Genomic DNA, 20,976 nt, shown 5'->3' on the forward strand with positions numbered 1-20,976 from the left:
CTGGGCAATTTTCATCTTCCAGGAATTGTGTACAGATCCTTGCAACATGGGGCTGTGCATTATCGGCCTCAGGATCTCATCATGGTATCTCTATGCATTCAAATTGCCATCGATAAAATGCAATTGTGTTCATTGTAGTGCTTACCCCATTTAGTCGACTGGTTGATTGTTTGGTCGATAGGCGGTTGGTCGACCAAGATTTCTTTAGTCGAGCAGTAGCACAAAAAAAAGAAGACACCCGTCTGATTTGCGCCTGTCTGAGTGGACTGATCCATTGTGGAAGCCGTGGGAATGGCACAGCGCAGCAAGTCTGAAAAAATAAACATTTAAAAATTTAAACCAATAATTTTGTCAAAAGAACAGACGGTCGACCAAGAGTCAATCAAGATTTTTTTTTGTTTTGTTGGACAGCCCTAGTTGGTTGTCCGTAGCTTATGCCTGTCCATACCATGACCTATCCTCCACCATGGGGCACTGTTCACAATGTTGACATCAACAAACCACTCACCCACACAATGCCAAACACGCTGTCTGCCGTCTGCCCGTTACAGTTTGTGCCGATCTGTGCAAACCCACATTTTCATCAGCTGTCCAGGTTGCTGGTCTCATACAATCCCCCAGGTGAAAAAGCCGGATGTGGAGGTCCTGGGCTAGCGTGGTTACAAAGTGGTCTGTGGTTGTGAGGCTGGTTGGACCTACTGCCAAATTCTGTAAAATGACATTGGAGGCGGCTTATGGTAGAGAAATTAACATTAAGTTCTGTCAACAGCTCTGTTGTACATTCCTACAGTCAGCAAGCCAATTGCATGCTTCCTCAACTTGAGACATCTGCAAATTTTAGTGGCCTTTTATAGTCTCCAGCACAAGATGCACCTGTGACTTGCTCAGGCTGTTTAATCATCTTCTTGATATGCAACCTCTGTCAAGTGGATGGATTATCTTGGCAAAGGAGAAATGCCCACAAACAAGGATGTGCACAAAATGTAAGAGAAATTAGCTTTTTATGGGTATTTATTTCAGCTCATGAAACATGGGACCAACACTTAAGTTTATATTTTTGTTCAGTGTAGTATTTGAACTTGCCTTTGAAAACTGATATTTTAACTGACTAGAACCGTTCTACTGGCAGTAATTATGTGTGGTTTAGGCACCATCTTCACCATATATTTGGTTTGGTATTGTAGATGTGCATGTTTAAGCCTTGAAGACAATGGCACTGATGTCTTTGTGCTGCTTCTATTGTTAGGTGAACCTATAGTTCACCTAATACCTTTTTTTGCACTGTTGGTTAGAGCCTGTAAGTAAGCATTTCACTGTAAGGTCTACACCTGTTTGTATTCAGCGCACGTGACAAATAAACTTTTGATTTGATTATAATGTCCCCAGCTTTCACCCTCATGAGTATTGACCGAGATAAAGAAAGAAAAAGAGAGGGGAAAGGAGTGACTTATACTTCTTTCACTCGGGATTCAAAGTATGTTGCATGTAAAAAACAATTGGGCAATGTTTATATGATCCCCTTTCAAACAGCCCCTTTACCTCTTTCACCTTTTATAGAGCCATTACTTAAGCGGTGACTGAGCAAGAAACATTCAACTTTGACCCTGTTGTTGCAACCGTTGTCAGGTAACCTGAAGCAGCATTGATCAAGTTCTAAATTCCTCAAATGGGACAGAATGCAATGCACTGCTTTCATTTCTTCACATTCACAAACAGTAAGTTAGCAGCTCGCCATACTTTCAGATAAGTTGTAATATGTTAATTTTCCTGTTATGGTGAATAAAACATTGGCTAAAGTTCATCTCAAAACATTGTCAGATATGTTTTGGTAATTTGCTTTGATTGCACCTGTCAAGTCGTTGCCATTGTTGTCAACGTTCTACAGACGTCGCAGCCATATTGATCCTCAAAAGTAGAACGGGGCTGGCTAATAACTTTAAAACAGGGCTAATGCCTGTTTCGTCTAAATTACACTATAGGGGCTTGGGAATACGATGGCATTGCTAGTCTGCAGATTATTTAGTAGGAAACCATTTTGCATCATTATGTTGTCAAATTTACTTTAGACAAATGGCGATGTTGTCATTAGCTACAGTATCAAAGTTCCCCCAAAATAACTAGCAATGCTAACAGTACAGTAACGTTAGCTAGCTAAAATCTGGAAGTCTCACCTCAATTTTAGCTAGCTAACTTTGTAACAATTAAAGTCAATCTGGCAACATCCAAATTATGACAAAAGTTTTCCTACTAATTATTTGCCTTTAGACATTATTATTATTATTGTTATTGTTTCAAAGCCACAGTTAATGCACTTAGACCAAATCTCCATCAGCGCCCAATGAGGAAGCGTTCAGTAGAATTCTCATTTGGGCATCACACCATGCCCAAAACAGAGGCCCGTGTGTGCGCCCACACCAAACGCGATCACGACACGCAGGTCGTGTATTACCACCACGGACAGATCTCAGTTCATCTTTCAATCACCCACGTGGGTATAACCATTGAGGAGATGGCTATATGCTTCTATGAACCAATGATGAGATGGGAAAGGCAGTACTTGCACCACGTTAATCACAAATTGAACTGACTTCTATTTTAGCGCTTGTGGTTGCAATGATTGAATAACATATGCTTGTACACACGATGCGGTGTGGTCAGCATGTCAGTCCTAAAAGGAACGTCCAAACCAATAATTTGACGCAATGTGCAATCATGAATATGACTTGAGCTAGCCAGACAGCTAACAAACAAGCTAGCTAGTCACAAACCAGAACATTGTCTAGAAAGTTGCTTTTAGTTGCCTGGCTTGCTAGATGTACATATCCCACATACATTTTTAAACGGATGCTTTTTTTTGGTGCAGAAAATAAAGCAGGTAAAGTTGCTTTTTGGACCAGGCTGCTTTATGCAGACTGCCGTTTTTGTTTAAACTTTTTCATAATGACCAGGACAAGTTTGATGTCGGAGAACAACAGTAAAATCACAGAACAGTGGGTTAGATATACAAATATTTGATAGAATGTTCATGATTTAATCCGTACCAAAGCCAGTAAAATGATAGGGGACATTTATACTAAGGGCTTGCCAGGATATTTTAACATATTACTGCAATCATGACCAGGTCTGTTGGGGAAATAGAAGTACAGGTTTTGTTGCATGGAATACCTTTAAGATAGAAAGGAAAAGTCTTGGTTTGAAAGGTGTAATAGAGAGGCCCTGTCATGGTAGGCTGCAGGCAGAGAGCAGAGGGCTGCTCCAGACCTCAGGCATTCCATTAACCATGCATCCACAGCCTGTCATATTCAGCTGAAAGTTCCTCGATCTGCTGCTTCAAGTCAATCCAGCAAACAAGAGATGTATTTAACATATGACGAAACATTCATTTCAAACCACAGGGTTATAAATTGTATAAAATATAAATCAAGCCCCTTCAGTGTGTTAAAAAAAGGGGGAAAAAAGTCCTTTAATTCTCCCTCCCCTAGCTCCCGCCCTAGATCATAGAGGAACTCACTAAGAGCATTGTTTCCCCTGCCAAATCCCTTGGCATAGGCCTATCTAGTTTTATGTATAACCCCTGAGCCATTTGGCAGGAAGAGCGAATATTCTAACTTGCGTTAAAGGTATTTATGAGGTTGTCCTCAAGAAACCTTTCTTTATATCAACAATTTGACTGATCTATGTGACAGTGAACTATATTTTGGAGACGGTTTTGAAGAACTTGTCCCCCCGTGAGTGATGTCAATTGTGTCTGTGCCAAACCAAAATGTCTTAATTAAGAAACATTTTCAAACACATGCACTCTCCATGAAATAAATCAATGATTGGCGCTGCCCACATTTTAAACTTGTATTTGATTAGATTTTCCCACACGCAAAATGTTACAAGTTCTTATAGCAGGATTACAGCAGTAGTTGGACAGGCATTACAATATCACAACAATTTAGGGCAATAGGGAAAGGGGGGGATACCTAGTCAGTTGTCCAACTTAATGTATTCAACTGAAAAGTGTCTTCCACATTTAACCCAACCCCTCTGAATCAGAGAGTTGCGGGGGGCTGCCTTAATTAATTACTAAAACACATGAGATATCAAAACACATGTTCAATAATCATACCACAACAATGCAATACTAAATACACTGCTCAAAAAAATAAAGGGAACACTTAAACAACACAATGTAACTCCAAGTCAATCACACTTCTATGAAATCAAACTGTCCACTTAGGAAGCAACACTGATTGACAATAAATTTCACATGCTGTTGTGCAAATGGAATAGACAGGTGGAAATTATAGGCAATTAGCAAGACACCCCCAATAAAGGAGTGGTTCTGCAGGTGGTGACCACAGACCACTTCTCAGTTCCTATGCTTCCTGGCTGATGTTTTGGTCACTTTTGAATGCTGGCGGTGCTTTCACTCTAGTGGTAGCATGAGACGGAGTCTACAACCCACACAAGTGGCTCAGGTAGTGCAACTTATCCAGGATGGCACATCAATGCGAACTGTGGCAAGAAGGTTTGCTGTGTCTGTCAGCGTAGTGTCCAGAGCATGGAAGCGCTACCAGGAGACAGGCCAGTACATCAGGAGACGTGGAGGAGGCCGTAGGAGGGCAACAACCCAGCAGCAGGACTGCTACCTCCACCTTTGTGCAAGGAGGAGCAGGAGGAGCACTGCCAGAGCCCTGCAAAATTACCTCCAGCAGCCACAAATGTGCATGTGTCTGCTCAAACGGTCAGAAACAGACTCCATGAGGGTGGTATGAGGGCCCGACATCCACAGGTGGGGGTTGTGCTTACAACCCAACACCGCGCAGGACGTTTGGCATTTGCCAGAGAACACCAAGATTGGCAAATTCACCACTGGCGCTCTGTGCTCTTCACAGATGAAAGCAGGTTCACACTGAGCACATGTGACAGAGTCTGGAGAAGCCGTGGAGAACGTTCTGCTGCCTGCAACATCCTCCAGCATGACCGGTTTGGCGGTGGGTCAGTCATGGTGTGGAGTGGCATTTCTTTGGGGGGCCGCACAGCCCTCCATGTGCTCACCAGAGGTAGCCTGACTGCCATTAGGTACCGAGATGAGATCCTCAGACCCCTTGTGAGACCATATGCTGGTGGGGTTGGCCCTGGGTTCCTCCTAATGCAAGACAATGCTAGACCTAATGTGGCTGGAGTGTGTCAGCAGTTCCTGCAAGAGGAAGGCATTGATGCTATGGACTGGCCCGCCCGTTCCCCAGGCCTGAATCCAATTGAGCACATCTGAAACATCATGTCTCGCTCCATCCACCAATGCCACGTTGCACCACAGACTATCCAGGAGTTGGCGGATGCTTTAGTCCAGGTCTGGGAGGAGAACCCTCAGGAGACCATCCGCCACCTCATCAGGAGCATGCCCAGGTGTTGTAGGGAGGTCATACAGGCACGTGGAGGCCACACACAATACTGAGCCTCATTTTGACTTGTTTTAAGAACATTACATCAAAGTTGTATCAGCCTGTAGTGTGGTATTCCACTTTCATTTTGAGTGTGACTCCAAATCCAGACCTCCATGGGTTGATAAATTTGATTTCCATTGATCATTTTTGCGTGATTTTTTTGTCAGCACATTCAACTATGTAAAGAAAAAAGTATTTAAAAATAATATTTCATTCATTCAGATCTAGGATGTGTTATTTTAGTGTTCCCTTTATTTTTTTGAGCAGTGTATAATACATGTAATGTACAGTTGAAGTCGGAAATGTACATGCACTTAGTTTGGAGTCATTAAAAAAGTGTTGTAGTCATTAAACCTCATTTTCAACCACTCCACAAATTTCTTGTTAACAAACTATAGTTTAGGCAAGTCGGTTAAGACTACTTTGTGCATGACACAAGTCATTTTTCCAACAATTGTTTACAGACAGATTATTTCACTTATAATTCACTGTATCACAATGCCAGTGGGTTAGAAGTTTACATACACTAAGTTGACTGTGCCTTTAAACAGCTTGGAAAATTCCAGAAAATTATGTAATGACTTTAGAAGCTTCTCATAAGCTAATGTACATCATTTGAGTCAATTGGAGGTGTACCTGTGGACCTATTTCATGGCCTACTTTCAAACTCAGTGCCTCTTTGCTTGAAATCATGGGGAAATCAAAAGAAATCAGACCTCAGAAAAAAATTGTAGACCTCCACAAGTCTGGTTCATCCTTGGGAGCAATTTCCAAGCGCCTGAAGGTACCACGTTCATCTGTACAAACAATAGTACGCAAGGATAAACACCATGGGACCATGCAGCCGTTATACCGCTCGGGAAGGAGACGCGTTCTGTCTCCTAGAGATTAACGTACTTTGGTACGAAAAGTGCAAATCAATCCCAGAACAACAGCAAAGGACCCTGTGAAGATGCTGGAGGAAACGGGTACAAAATAATCTATATCTACAGTAAAACAAATCCTATATCGACATAACCTGAAAGACCGCTTAGCAAGGAAGAAACCACTTCTCCAAAACTATCATAAAAAAGCAGACTACAGTTTGTAACTGCACATGGGACAAAGATCGTACTTTTTGGAGAAATTTCCTCTGATCTGATGAAACAAAAATAGAACTGTTAGGCCATAATGACCATTGTTATGTTTGGAGGAAAAAGGGAGAGGCTTGCAAGCCTTAGAACACCATCCCACCCATGAAGCGCGGGGGTGGCAGCATCATGTTGTGGGGGTGTTTTGCTGCAGGAGGGACTGGTGCACTTCACAAAATAGATGGGAACGAAAATTATGTGGATATATTGAAGCAACATCTCAAGACATCAGTCAGGAATTTAAAGCTTGGTCGCAAATGGGTCTTCCAATTGGACAATGACCCCAATCATACTTCCAAAGTTGTGGCAAAATGGCTTAAGGACAACAAAGTCAAGGTATTGGAGTGGCCATCACAAAGCCCTGACCTCAATCCCATAGAAAATTTGTGGGCAAAACTGGGGAAAAAAATAATATGTGAGCAACGAGGCCTAAAACCTGCCTCAGTTACACCAGCTCTGTCAAGAGGAATGGGCCGAAATTCCCAACTTATTGTGGGGAGCTTGTGGAAGACTACCCAAAATGTTTGACCCAAGTTAAACAATTTTAAGGCAATGCTACCAAATACTAATTCAAATCAAATCAAATTGTATTTGTCACATAAACATGGTTAGCAGATGTTAATGCGAGTGTAGCAAAATGCTTGTGCTTCTAGTTCCGACAATGCAGTGATAACCAACAAGTAATCTAACTAACAATTCCAAAACTACTGTCTTATACACAGTGTAAGGGGATAAGGAATATGTACATAAGGATATACGAATGAGTGATGGTACAGAGCAGCATACAGTAGATGGTATCGAGTACAGTATATACATATGAGATGAGTGTGTAGACAAAGTAAACAAAGTGGCATAGTTAAAGTGGCTAGTGATACATGTATTACATAAGGATGCAGTCGATGATGTAGAGTACAGTATATACATATGCATATGAGATGAATAATGTAGGGTAAGTAACATTATATAAGGTAGCATTGTTTAAAGTGGCTAGTGATATATTTACATCATTTCCCATCAATTCCCATTATTAAAGTGGCTGGAGTTGGGTCAGTGACAATGACAGTGTGTTGGCAGCAGCCACTCAATGTTAGTGGTGGCTGTTTAACAGTCTGATGGCCTTGAGATAGAAGCTGTTTTTCAGTCTCTCGGTCCCAGCTTTGATGCACCTGTACTGACCTCGCCTTCTGGATGATAGCGGGGTGAACAGGCAGTGGTTCGGTGGTTGATGTCCTTGATGATCTTTATGGCCTTCCTGTAACATCGGGTGGTGTAGGTGTCCTGGAGGGCAGGTAGTTTGCCCCCGGTGATGCGTTGTGCAGTCCTCACTACCCTCTGGAGAGCCTTACGGTTGAGGGCGGAGCAGTTGCCGTACCAGGCGGTGATACAGCCCGCCAGGATGCTCTCGATTGTGCATCTGTAGAAGTTTGTGAGTGCTTTTGGTGACAAGCCAAATTTCTTCAGCCTCCTGAGGTTGAAGAGGCGCTGCTGCGCCTTCTTCACGACACTGTCAGTGTGAGTGGACCAATTCAGTTTGTCTGTGATGTGTATGCCGAGGAACTTAAAACTAGCTACCCTCTCCACTACTGTTCCATCGATGTGGATAGGGGGGTGTTCCCTCTGCTGTTTCATGAAGTCCACAATCATCTCCTTAGTTTTGTTGACGTTGAGTGTGAGGTTATTTTCCTGACACCACACTCCGAGGGCCCTCACCTCCTCCCTGTAGGCCGTCTCGTCGTTGTTGGTAATCAAGCCTACCACTGTTGTGTCGTCCGCAAACTTGATGATTGAGTTGGAGGCGTGCGTGGCCACGCAGTCGTGGGTGAACAGGGAGTACAGGAGAGGGCTCAGAACGCACCCTTGTGGGGCCCCTGTGTTGAGGATCAGCGGTAAGCAAATTGGAGTGGGTCTAGGGTGTCAGGTAGGGTGGAGGTGATATGGTCCTTGACTAGTCTCTCAAAGCACTTCATGATGACGGAAGTGAGTGCTACGGGGCGGTAGTCGTTTAGCTCAGTTACCTTAGCTTTCTTGGGAACAGGAACAATGGTGGCCCTCTTGAAGCATGTGGGAACAGCAGACTGGTATAGGGATTGATTGAATATGTCCGTAAACACACCGGCCAGCTGGTCTGCGCATGCTCTGAGGGCGCAGCTGGGGATGCCGTCTGGGCCTGCAGCCTTGCGAGGGTTAACACATTTAAATGTCTTACTCACCTCGGCTGCAGTGAAGGAGAGACCGCATGTTTTCGTTGCAGGCCGTGTCAGTGGCACTGTATTGTCCTCAAAGCGGGCAAAAAAGTTATTTAGTCTGCCTGGGAGCAAGACATCCTGGTCCGTGACTGGGCTGGATTTCTTCTTGTAGTCCGTGATTGACTGTAGACCCTGCCACATGCCTCTTGTGTCTGAGCCATTGAATTGAGATTCCACTTTGTCTCTGTACTGACGCTTAGCTTGTTTAATAGCCTTGCGGAGGGAATAGCTGCATTGTTTATATTCGGACATGTTACCAGTCACCTTGCCCTGATTAAAAGCAGTGGTTCGCGCTTTCAGTTTCACGCGAATGCTGCCATCAATCCACGGTTTCTGGTTTGGGAATGTTTTTATCATTGCTATGGGAACGACATCTTCGACGCACGTTCTAATGAACTCGCACACCGAATCAGCGTATTCGTCAATATTTCCATCTGACGCAATACGAAACATATCCCAGTCCACGTGATGGAAGCAGTCTTGGAGTGTAGAGTCAGCTTGGTCTGACCAGCGTTGGACAGACCTCAGCGTGGGGGCCTCTTGTTTTAGCTTCTGCCTGTAGGTAGGGATCAGCAACATGGAGTCGTGGTCAGCTTTCCCGAAAGGGGGGCGGGGCAGGGCCTTATATGCGTCGCGGAAGTTAGAGTAACAATGATCCAAGGTTTTACCACCCCTGGTTGTGCAATCGATATGCTGATAAAATTTAGGGAGTCTTGTTTTCAGATTAGCTTTGTTAAAATCCCCAGCTACAATGAATGCAGCCTCTGGATAAATGGTTTCCAGTTTGCAAAGAGTTAAATAAAGTTCGTTCAGAGCCATCGATGTGTCTGCTTGGGGGGGGATATATACGGCTGTGATTATAATCGAAGAGAATTCTCTTGGAAGATAATGTGGTCTACATTTGATTGTGAGGAATTCTAAATCAGGTGAACAGAAGGATTTGAGTTCCTGTATGTTTCCTTCATCACACCATGTCCCGTTAGTCATGAGGCATACGCCCCCGCCACTCTTCTTACCAGAGAGATGTATGTTTCTGTCGGCGCGATGCGTGGAGAAACCCGTTGGCTGCACCGCATCGGATAGCGTCTTCCCAGTAAGCCATGTTTCCGTGAAGCAGAGAACATTGCAGTCTCTGATGTCCCTCTGGAATGCCACCCTTGCTCGGATTTCGTCAACCTTGTTGTCGAGAGACTGGACATTGGCAAGAAGAATGCTGGGAAGTGGTGCGCGATGTGCCCTTTTTCGGAGTCTGACCAGAACACCGCCTCGTTTCCCTCTTTTTCGGAGTCGTTTCCTTGGGTCGCTGCATGCGATCCATTCCGTTGTCCTGTTTGTAAGGCAGAACACAGGATCCGCGTTGCGGAAAACATATTCTTGGTCGTACTGATGGTGAGTTGACGCTGATCTTATATTCAGTAGTTCTTCTCGACTGTATGTAATGAAACCTAAGATGACCTGGGGTACTAATGTAAGAAATAACACGTAAAAAAAAAAATAAACTGCATAGTGTCCTAGGAACGCGAAACGAGGCGGCCATCTCAGTCGGCGCCGGAAGATTGAGTGTATGTCAACTTCTGACCCACTGGGAATGTGATGAAAGAAATAAAAGCGGAAATAAATCACTCTCTACTATTATTTTGACATTTAATATTCTTAAAATAAGGTGGTGATCCTAACTGACCTAAATCAGGGATTTTTTTACTAGGATTAAATGTCAGGAATTGTGAAAAACTGTTTACATTTATTTGGCTAAGGTGTATGTAAACTTCCGACTGTATAATATCAAATTATTTTATAAAATCAATCTTATGTATCTAAACTGGTGATAATAGGCTACCTCTACACAGGCAGCCCGACTCCAATAACTGGCAAAAGATCTGATCTGACTTGTCAAAAGACCAATTAGTGACAAAAGATCAGAACCAGGTTGCCTGTGCAAACGCAGCCATGGTGACTCACTCCATCTAACACATAATCATACAACAAACAAGACAAACAGAACCTTCAGTGCTTCTGCCCACACGCTAATGTATTCCCAACCCAAGTGACTTTTAGCTTTTTTCTGTGAGGGGAAAAGTTGTAAAATGAATGATACATATTGAACGTTGGACATGTTATTTGTAGCACATTTTTTTGTTTTGCCTCGGTGCCCAAATTGAACCAGGTTGTCCCAGTCGCGACCCAATATTCACATCGCAATTTTTATTGTTTATGCCAAATTGCAATCTGGAAAACTTAAAAAAATACTTTTTGATAGCAAATGTAGCAGTTATATACAGTACCGGTGTAAAGTTTGGACACCTATTCATTCCAGGGTTTTTTCTTTATTTTTTAAAATGTTCTTTATTGTAAAATAATAGTGAAAACATCAAAACTAAATAACACATATGGAATCATGTAGTAACCAAAAAAGTGTTAAACAAAACAAAATATATTGTTTATATTGGATTATTCAAAGTAGCCACCCTTTACCTCTTACAGCTTTGCACTCTCTTGGCATTCTCAACCAGCTTCATGAGGTAGTCACCTGGAATCCATTTCAATTAACAGGTGTGCCTTGTCAAAAGTTAATTTGTGGAATTTCTTTCCTTCTTCATGCGTTTGAGCCAATCAGTTGTGTTGTGACAAGGTAGGGGTGGTATACAGAAGATAGCCCTGTCTGGTAAAATACCAGTGGATCAGATGACCTGGCCTCCACAATCACCCTACCTCAACCCAATTGAGATGATTTGGGATAAATTGGACTAGAGAGTGAAGGAAAAGCAGCCAACAAGTGCTCAGCGTATGTGGGAATTCCTTCAAGACTGTTGGAAAAGCATTTCAGGTGAAGCTGGTTGAAAGAATGCCATGAGTGTACAAAACTGTCGAGGCGAATTTGAAGAATCAAACATTTTATTTGGATTTATTTAACACTTTTTTGGTTACTACGTGATTCCATATGTGTTATTTCATACTTTTGATGTCTTCACTATTATTCTACAATGTAGAAAATAGTAAAAAATAAAGAAAAACCCTTGAATGAGTAGGTGTGTCCTAACTTTTCACTGGTACTGTATGACAAAGTAAAATGAATCCCACCTTTTTTCATTGTCAATAATTAAAAACATCCCATATTATTGATGAGTAATGTTAATAATCACACTGGTTTGAGACTACTAAATCAACCAAATCCTCTAAATAGCGCTGCTATTTGCTCGATATTGAAAAAATTGTGTTCGATGAAAAATTCCTCAGTGATTTAAATTGTTTATTCACTTTCTACCTGCTTTTAGCCGTTTAAGTTCAGACTGAAGTATTTATTTTATATAAATAAAATATAACATTTACACAGACATCCGCGACCCACCAGTTGAGAATCGCTGCTTTAAATAATAAATAATATATGCCATTTAGCAGACGCTTTTATCCAAAGCGACTTACAGTCATGTGTGCATACATTCTACGTATGGGTGGTCCCGGGGATCGAACCCACTACCCTGGCATTACAAGCGCCATGCTCTACCAACTGAGCTACAGAAGGACCAGAATCATGACTTATTTGTTTACAATTTGTGTTATATATTATATATTGGTGGTCTTTTTGTATTTTAAGCAGTGTGTAATTAAACTATTTGCCAATCAGATGTATGATTTATATTATAAAAGAACTCTACATACTGTAGCACAGCCAACTTGAACTGCAGTTGTAGCCAAACGGAGAAAAAAGTTTGCCATCATTTCTCTCCCTAATTTGCAGTTGACATGTCATCCAAACTGCACAGAGACTATGGGGTTAGCTGCAATCAGTCAAGCAGCCTTTTGTAATGTCCCTTATTTTCATCAAAAGTTTGGATGTAGCCTGAGCCCTGCGTCTCTGCGTCATTCCTTCATACCCAGTGATCTGTGTTATTAGTCTTATCAGCAACACATTTCTCCTTGGCTTGAAGCATGTGTGTTTCTTCCTTGTTTATGACTTTGATAGATCAGACTGAAGAAAGGCAGGACTGAGGAGCCTCCCTCCCCCAGTTCAGGGAGTTCGTAAAGTAAACAACTAGTTTTGTGGAGATGGCTACAACCCCCCCCCCCACACACACACACACTTCAACCGCCTCCTCTCCCACCTCATTCACTCATTCACTCACTCACACTTGCTGGCTGTGTCTGATCCCTGGGTCACGGTGCAGTGACTCTGAGGCTTGTCTAACTGGGCCTCTTGAAACTCTGGCCTTTACATTCCAGTGCCCTGAGGAGGGGCTCGCAGCCAGGCTTATTAACACACAGAGAGAGAGAGAGAGGGAAGTCTCTGCCGTCAGGGATTATGTGCTGTTTCCTTGCCTGGAGGCTCTTGCCTTGTTCTTCCACAAACTTAAGGAAACAGCGAAAACTTAAACCTGCTATTATTCTCCAGCTGACACGGCCTTCTCACTGACACTTGTTTTCTTTCTTTCTCTCCTGCTCTCTCTGGGCTGGTGTGTGTGTGTGTGTGTGTGTGTGTGTGTGTGTGTGTGTGTGTGTGTGTGTGTGTGTGTGTGTGTGTGTGTGTGTGTGTGTGTGTGTGTGTGTGTGTGTGTGTGTGTGTGTGTGTGTGTGTGTGTGTGTGTGTAAGGGGATCGCTTTTTTTCCATTGGCTTTTTCCACTGTGCCGCAGACACACACGGTGGAGAGGATTGGATTTGTGAAGACACTGATGGGGTTGCACAGCTGCACGGAGGGAGCAAAAGCCGATTTCCCCCTCTGCACCTCCCCATCCCCACAATGGGACTACCGCCTCTCTCCCTCTCTTTCTCTCTCTCTCTTTCCGAGGAGTGGGGGTGGGGGCTGCCATATGGGAGCTCAGAAACATGGAGTGGATCCGAGGAGGGAGAGAGGGGAATCTTTTTCCTCCTGGCGCTGGATGTGGTGCTCTGCTCTGCGAAGTGGTGAGTGTTTGTCTCACTCCTTCTTTCTCTCACTCTGTGGAAAAGTTACCTACACACCTTATTATGCTCTTAGGAATGTGCAGGCTACGAACTGATGCTTCCTATTCTTGTTCTTCATTATTCTTTTGTTCTTTATGTTGTACTTGTTTATTATCTCTAAATGTTTATCATACTATTCAATCTTTTCCATTTCTATGTTGACTACTTTTGATGAGCATCTGTCTGTCTTTAGTGGGCATCAATGCATTTGAATTGCAGTGTTACAGTATACAACGAGGGCTTTGTGCTTTTGAATGGTGCTGGAGGGTCAAGGTAGAAGATGGGGGGGTGCAAGGATGGGGTAGGAGGGGGAAGGGAATATTTGTGGGGGGGGGGGGGTTGTGTGTTTAAATAAACCAAATTCATAATTGTCAGGAACAACCGCATAAACTCAGCAAAAGTACTGCTTGTCTTCTTCGTGTGGGACTTTGCTCATTCTAGTGAAGCATGTGCCTGATTTAAACTTGGAAATGACTGTGAGCCTCAACTCTAGCTCATTGTGGTGGTAGCTCGTTGAGCTAATTGATAGTATGCAGTTTTCAGTGTGTGGTTTCACTGTTTGTCCACAGACAGAGGCACAATTCAGACTTTGTCAGGCTCTGCACCGCTAGTATGCCCCATAAATCCTGATTCAATAAAAACGTTGCTGAAAGGCTGCTTTTTGGCAGTTTGTTTGTGGTTCATCTCCAGGGATTTTTCTGCCATTGTCGGGCCCCTTGATCGGGCCGCTTTTGTGTTTTTTTCCGGCCATCTAATTCCAAACAGTGAGCTCCAAAAGTATTGGGACAGTGACACATTTTATGTTGTTTTAGCTCTGTAATCCAGCTATTTGGATTTGATACAATGATTATGAGGTTAAAGTGCCAACTGTCAGCTTTAATTTCAGGGTATTTTCATCCATAGCGGGTGAACCGTTTAGAAATGACAGTACTTTGTACATAGTCCCCCCCCATTTTAGGGGACCAAAGATATTGGGGACAATTTCACTTATGTGTATTAAAGTAGTACAAAATGAAGTGGTCCCATATTCATAGCATGCAATGACTATATCAAGCTTGTGACATTTGTTGGATGCAATTGCTGTATGTTTTGGTTGTGTTTGACTATTTTGTGCCCAATAGAAATGAATGGTAAATCATGTATTGAGTCACTTTTATTGTAAATAAGACTTGAATGTTTCTCAACACTTCTACAATAAGTTGAAACATGAATAATGATGAGTGATGAAAGTTAGAGGCATAAATATCACCCCCCCCCCCAAAAAAAATGCTAACCTATTGTAATGGTGAGTTGGATAGACACACAATTAACTTACCCCCAAGACATACCCACCTTTTTCACTCATCATTATTTACCATTCATTCAGGGGGGGAACACTTCCATTGTAACGACTAAAATCAGGTAAAGTATGTAGAAAATACCTAGATATATTTTAATCATATGATGTTTGAGAACTAACGATCACCAAAATAAAAGCTGGACAGGAGAATTGAATTTATTATGATTGATTCTGATATTATGTTTGAGCATAAGAACACAGTATTAGCCATGTGAAAATGGATAGAATTGCAGGAAATTAGCTTTTAGAACTGCAACATTTTCTCTCAGCTCAATGGCAAAATATGTAGAATTGCATGACATTAGATTTAAAACAGTAAAATGTTGTCTAAGCTACATGGAAAAATGTGTAGAATTGCAGGAAATTGGCTTAAAAATGCAAAACTGCCTCTACATCGGCAACATATGTTTTACATATTGTTACTCATAAGACATTAACCACGAGTAAAGTCATATCGTATAAAATAAAAAAAATCATGACAACTGTGATGGAGACAGGAAGTTTCGGTGTAATTTTATAAATGCCGACAGATAATTTGTGCGTTCGACAAAGTGGGATATTTTTGTTTCTGTGAAATGTATTATGCCGGATATGGCGGCGGAAACTCCTTTATGTGCAAATATTGATAAAATAATCTTCATATCGAAGTAAATTTGGAGTCACGCGGTGATATGGTGTGTGGTCCTCCCTCTACGACTCAGGAAACCATGCTGTTTATTAGGCTACAGATGAAATAAATTCACAGGGTGGTGAAAGTGCACGGTGATGAGCTAGATGCTGCTTTCCAATAAATATCGAGGATCTTATTCTGGTGACATGATGATCGATGCTTGACTGCCGTTTGACAAATACAAATATTTTCCCTCTTATCCATAATAATTTCATCATGTAGACTAGGCAACCCCACAGTCTACCCACACTGTATCTGTGAGCTGTTGGTTAGAGCGCAGGTGCCAAGACCAGAGGAGGCACATTTGCTATTTAACGCAACAGTTTTTGTGACAAAACTATCGGTAGAGTTGGAAATACGATGGAAACACATTGAACTTTTGATTTGTATTAGTTACATGAATACTTTATGTGTGCACTATGTCATCAAACGCTGATTTTTATCTGCAACAAGTCCATTTGGTGGAAACACACCACTAGTGAGAAAATGTCCATATTTTATGCAGATTTTAGAATATTTGCATGAAAATCTGTCGCCAATTGGATTGAAACCTAGCTTGTGACATTGTTTAACTTCCCAATATTATAACAGGGTTTGATTCTTAGAATATCTAGCGCATTACTCTATCCTCTCTAAGGGATCAATCAATCTGATTTGTTTGACTGTTTAGAAATATAAAAACGGGTTGAGTTGGCTCTTCCAACTTCTCATTAGACTGTATCAAGGACACTATTACCATTCAAAACACATTTGATATGTAGACAGGCTTTTTAATGTGAAATACTAGCAATACTATAGGAGTTATATTAGATTTTACTCTGAATGACAGAGCGACTTTCTTTAAAATGTACATGGAATAGCTAGCGTCCTTGAGGGAGTTTTCTTCAATGCTACTGTGGGGAAACAGCACGTCATGCGAGTGACTGAACTGCCCCAAGCTACTCAGGTACAGGTTTGAGTTCATTGCTTTGATTTTTGGTTCTCACTTTGAAGGTCTCTCTCTGGGGTGTTTGGGTGTTTTAGATCACTCACTGTCTGTCTGTCTGTCTGTCTGTCTGTCTGTCTGTCTGTCTGTCTGTCTGTCTGTCTGTCTGTCTGTCTGTCTGTCTGTCTGTCTGTCTGTCTGTCTGTCTGTCTGTCTGTCTGTCTGTCTGTCTGTCTGTCTGTCTGTCTGTCTGTCTGTCTGTCTTTCTCTCTGTGTCTCTCTCTGAATCTCACCCCTTTCTCTCTCTCTCTGCCTATGTCTCTCTCAGCCTTTCTCTTTCTCTCTGTGTCTCTCTCAGCCGTTCTCTTTCTCTCTGTGTCTCTCTCTGAATCTCACCCCTTTCTCTCTCTCTGCCTATGTCTCTCTCAGCCTTTCTCTTTCTCTCTGTGTCTCTCTCTGAATCTCACCCCTTTCTCTCTCTCTGCCTATGTCTCTCTCAGCCTTTCTCTTTCTCTCTGTGTCTCTCTCTGAATCTCACCCCTTTCTCTCTCTCTGCCTATGTCTCTCTCAGCCTTTCTCTTTCTCTGTGTCTCTCTCTGAATCTCACCCCTTTCTCTCTCTCTGCCTATGTCTCTCTCAGCCTTTCTCTTTCTCTCTGTGTCTCTCTCTGAATCTCACCCCTTTCTCTCTCTCTGCCTATGTCTCTCTCAGCCTTTCTCTTTCTCTTTCTCTCTCCCCTCTCTCTCTTCTGGGTGTCTGTCCATGAAGTGTTTTGACAGCCGTTAATGGACTGCTTTCTCCAGTGGAAGTTGGTATTTCAGAACATGGCCGCTGGCATAATTTTTTTTTTAAACTAGAGAGTAGCATAGAGTAGTGCTAGCATGATTTGATTTTGAGCTCCGCTTTTTACGTTGTCACTGTTGAAGTTATAGATGTATTTTTTTTTCAGGTGCAAACTTGAAGTGTTTGTATGAAGCGAGGAGATACATCAGGGGCCTTGACTGTCTGTTATCCCTGCACTTAAAAAAAATAAAAATACACACAAAGTGTGACCTCTACAGAATATAGTTCTCTATTTTGGGCATGTAGGTCACTATCTCCTGAAGTAGCAGAATCACACACCTTCCCTAACGAGGCCTGATTATGAAGTCATTACAGGCCCTTCAGTCATACAACTACTTCTACTTTCTCTCTCATCGCATGACTTTCTGCTTTTATTCTGTCCTCGTCCCCCTATCAGCTATTCTGGGTGGGAAAGTAACGCTTCTATTTTAAACCATGAGATGTGCGTTTCTGTTATAAGAATGGCTTCATCTAAGTTCTGGAAACACAGTGGCAATAACCACAAAGCTTGTGAAGGCAGATTGATTTGTTTCTGGCTGTTTTGGTGGAGATAGAATTACTTGACCTGCGTCCAGTAGTGGTGAGTGTCTTATTAACTTGTGTTGTACCCGAAGCACCACCACAACGTGTGATATTTTACCACAAACACTGCAGCAGAAGCGAAATCCTTCCTCCGCTACTCTTTCCTCTGTGTAAGGCTACAATAAGTTGCGTTTTCCCGGGAAGCGGTGAAGTGCTGGGGAAGCTGTGAAGCCAGCTGTAGCCTATAATTGTGCATAATTGTGTTTATGAGCCGGTTATTAAAGAATGTGAAACAATATTGTTTACGTTAACTATTGCCTGATTGTGTTTATTAGTCTGTTATTAGATGTGTATGTTTACTGCTTTTAATTAAGTCATGTATGGCTACAAATATTGTAGCCTAGGCCTGTATACTGTAAGACGGAAGTGTTGTACCTTTCTGTAGGTGTAGCCTTCAAGTGCCAAGATATTTTTGGGACGCACAGAGAGGATAAATTCAGTTTCCATTGCTTGTCAGAGACGTCACCAGGACCTAAATGAATGCCAATGGAAAGTTGGTGGACTATAATTTCCTTCACATATTGTAGCCCTACAATCTGTGTATCCACTCTTTTCATTGGCCTATGCTATTGGTTGCATTTAAGACATGGGATCGTCTGTTTTATTGATCTCAGTATGTCAATGTCAGAGTATCTTGTCATTTTGATCATTTGGGGTATTAAATATTATTGTAATGTCTCCAGTCATGTAAAAGGATGTAGAATTGTAGGAAATTATTTTAGAAAAGGCTATGTTTTTCTCAGACCCGCAAATACAATGATTTGGGGGTCCCCCGTCAGCCCCTGGTCTTCAGGGCTGAGCCCCTGGTTATGAAACTCTGGTGACGTCCCTGTTGCTTGTTCTGACCTCCTCTAAGAATAATGAATCCTGAGGGTAGCAGTGCAAGGTCTTTTTAAGCATATTATTTGGATTCTTAGTATATGAAGGACTTGCAATTCGATTACTGAACAGTCGAAGCCATCCATTTATTCAGATCTAGCCGTTCATAGAGGATCGTTTCAAAGGTAATGGATTGTGCCTAGTTATTGATTGTTAGCCGCATACATTTGCATTAATTCTCTTAAATCTCTTAAAATGGCCTATACTCTTCTTGTGCAATGTACAGCCTACTGTTTCTCTGTCTGGACTGTCTGTCTGTCTTGGTGAGAATCTTAAGTTAATAAAATACAAAAATCATCTTCTTTAGTTTGTGTGCCTATTAGTGTTCACCTGACAGGACACCTGAGTGTCCTGCCAGCCAGGGTAGGGCAGTCCTCGCCATCCAGTGTAGGGCAGTCATTGCCAGCCAGGGTAGGGCAGCCCTCGCCAGCCAGGGTAGGGCAGCCCTCGTCAGCCAGGGTAGGGCAGCCCTCGCCAGCCAGGGTAGGGCAGCCCTCGCCAGCCAGGGTAGGGCAGCCCTCGCCAGCCAGGGTAGGGCAGCCCTCGCCAGCCAGGGTAGGGCAGCCCTCGCCAGCCAGGGTAGGGCATAATATTCCAATGTTATAGTCTTGTGAATCTCTCAGACCTATTTTTTGATTGAACATGGGAACAATGGGAGAGATGTACAAATACTGATTTCAAAACTAAATGTAATACATTCTCATTCATATAATCTAGACATGAGGTGAGTATCAAAATATTTTTAAATTATCCCCTTTCCTTAAAATTGAACCTCAGATAGATATTTAGTATAATAGCCTATAGAGTCAACTCAAAATAGGGTATTCTGTTCTTTTTAAACAGCCTAAATATTGTGCCAGGTGTGTCTATGTTTCTGTTTGTGGAAAAAAAAATGTTTTAGTTCATGTCTGTTTTCTATGCCATAGCTAGCTGTCTATAACGTTGTCTGGCCCCTGTCTGTCTGTCTGTCTGTGACCAGTTACTCAGTCTCACCCTCCCATCAGGCAGTAAATTAGCCCTATTGCTGTTAGTGGGGAATGGAAGGAAAATCTCAATTAGTCCCAGTGTTTCATTAGCTGCTAGCCTGCCGCTAACAGCTAGCTGCTACATGACTGACAGAGGTGCCATTCAGGATGAAAACACCAGCCGGAGACCCTAACAGGAGCTAAGGCCCAAAGCGGCTTTTCTCAGAACAGCAGGAAAAAGAGAGCGTTGAGTAGTGTACTGTATGTTGCCATGGTTTGAATGTGTTAGAGGAGTTATTTTGTGCATGGACTGATTTGTATTAATGTAATCTTTGAAGCAGTTCCAATGAGCCAAAGTTAGGCGGGTTCAACCACATGACTAAATGTGAATGTTGATCATCATTACCATCATTGATTTGACCATGTACATATCATATATATACAGTGGCAAGAAAAAGTATGTAAACCCTTTCAAATTACCTGGATTTCTGCATAAATTGGATGTAAAAAATATGATCTGTTCTTCATCTAAGTCACAACAATAGACAAACACAGTTTGCTTAAACTAATGACACAAACAATTATATGTTTTCATGTGTTTTCATACGTTTTCAGGTTGACCCTCCTTTGGCAGCAATAACCTCAACCAAACGTTTTATGTAGTTGCAGATCAGACCTGCACAATGATCAGGCGGAATTTTGGACCATTCCTCTTTACAAAACTGATTCAGTTCAGTGATATTCTTGGGATGTCTGGTGTGAACTGCTGTCTTGAGGTCATGCCACAGCATCTCATCCCAGTCAGAATTCTGACTGGGCCACTCCAGAAGGCGTATTTTCTTCTGTTGAAGCCATTCTGTTGTTGATTTACTTCTGTGTTTCGGGTCGTTGTCCTGTTGCATCACCCAACTTCTGTTTAGCTTCAATTGGCGGACAGATAGCCTTACATTCTCCTGAAAAATGTCTTGATAAACTTGAGAATTCATTATTCCATCAACGATAGTAAGCTGTCCAGGCCCTGAGGC

General features: G+C 42.3%; 1 long non-coding RNA gene across 2 annotated transcripts in view; it reads left to right on the forward strand.

Moving 5' to 3' along the window:
* The window catches only part of LOC124010356, a 114,439-nt gene that overhangs the window by 5,424 nt on the left and 88,039 nt on the right, over positions 1–20,976 (forward strand). For both annotated transcript variants that reach the window (XR_006834415.1, XR_006834414.1), the window contains exon 2: positions 13,439–13,709. This is a non-coding gene — a long non-coding RNA (uncharacterized LOC124010356). The remainder of the gene's footprint in view (positions 1–13,438; positions 13,710–20,976) is intronic.

This window comes from Oncorhynchus gorbuscha, linkage group LG02 (assembly GCF_021184085.1).
Source record: "Oncorhynchus gorbuscha isolate QuinsamMale2020 ecotype Even-year linkage group LG02, OgorEven_v1.0, whole genome shotgun sequence".
Lineage (NCBI taxonomy): Eukaryota > Metazoa > Chordata > Actinopteri > Salmoniformes > Salmonidae > Oncorhynchus > Oncorhynchus gorbuscha.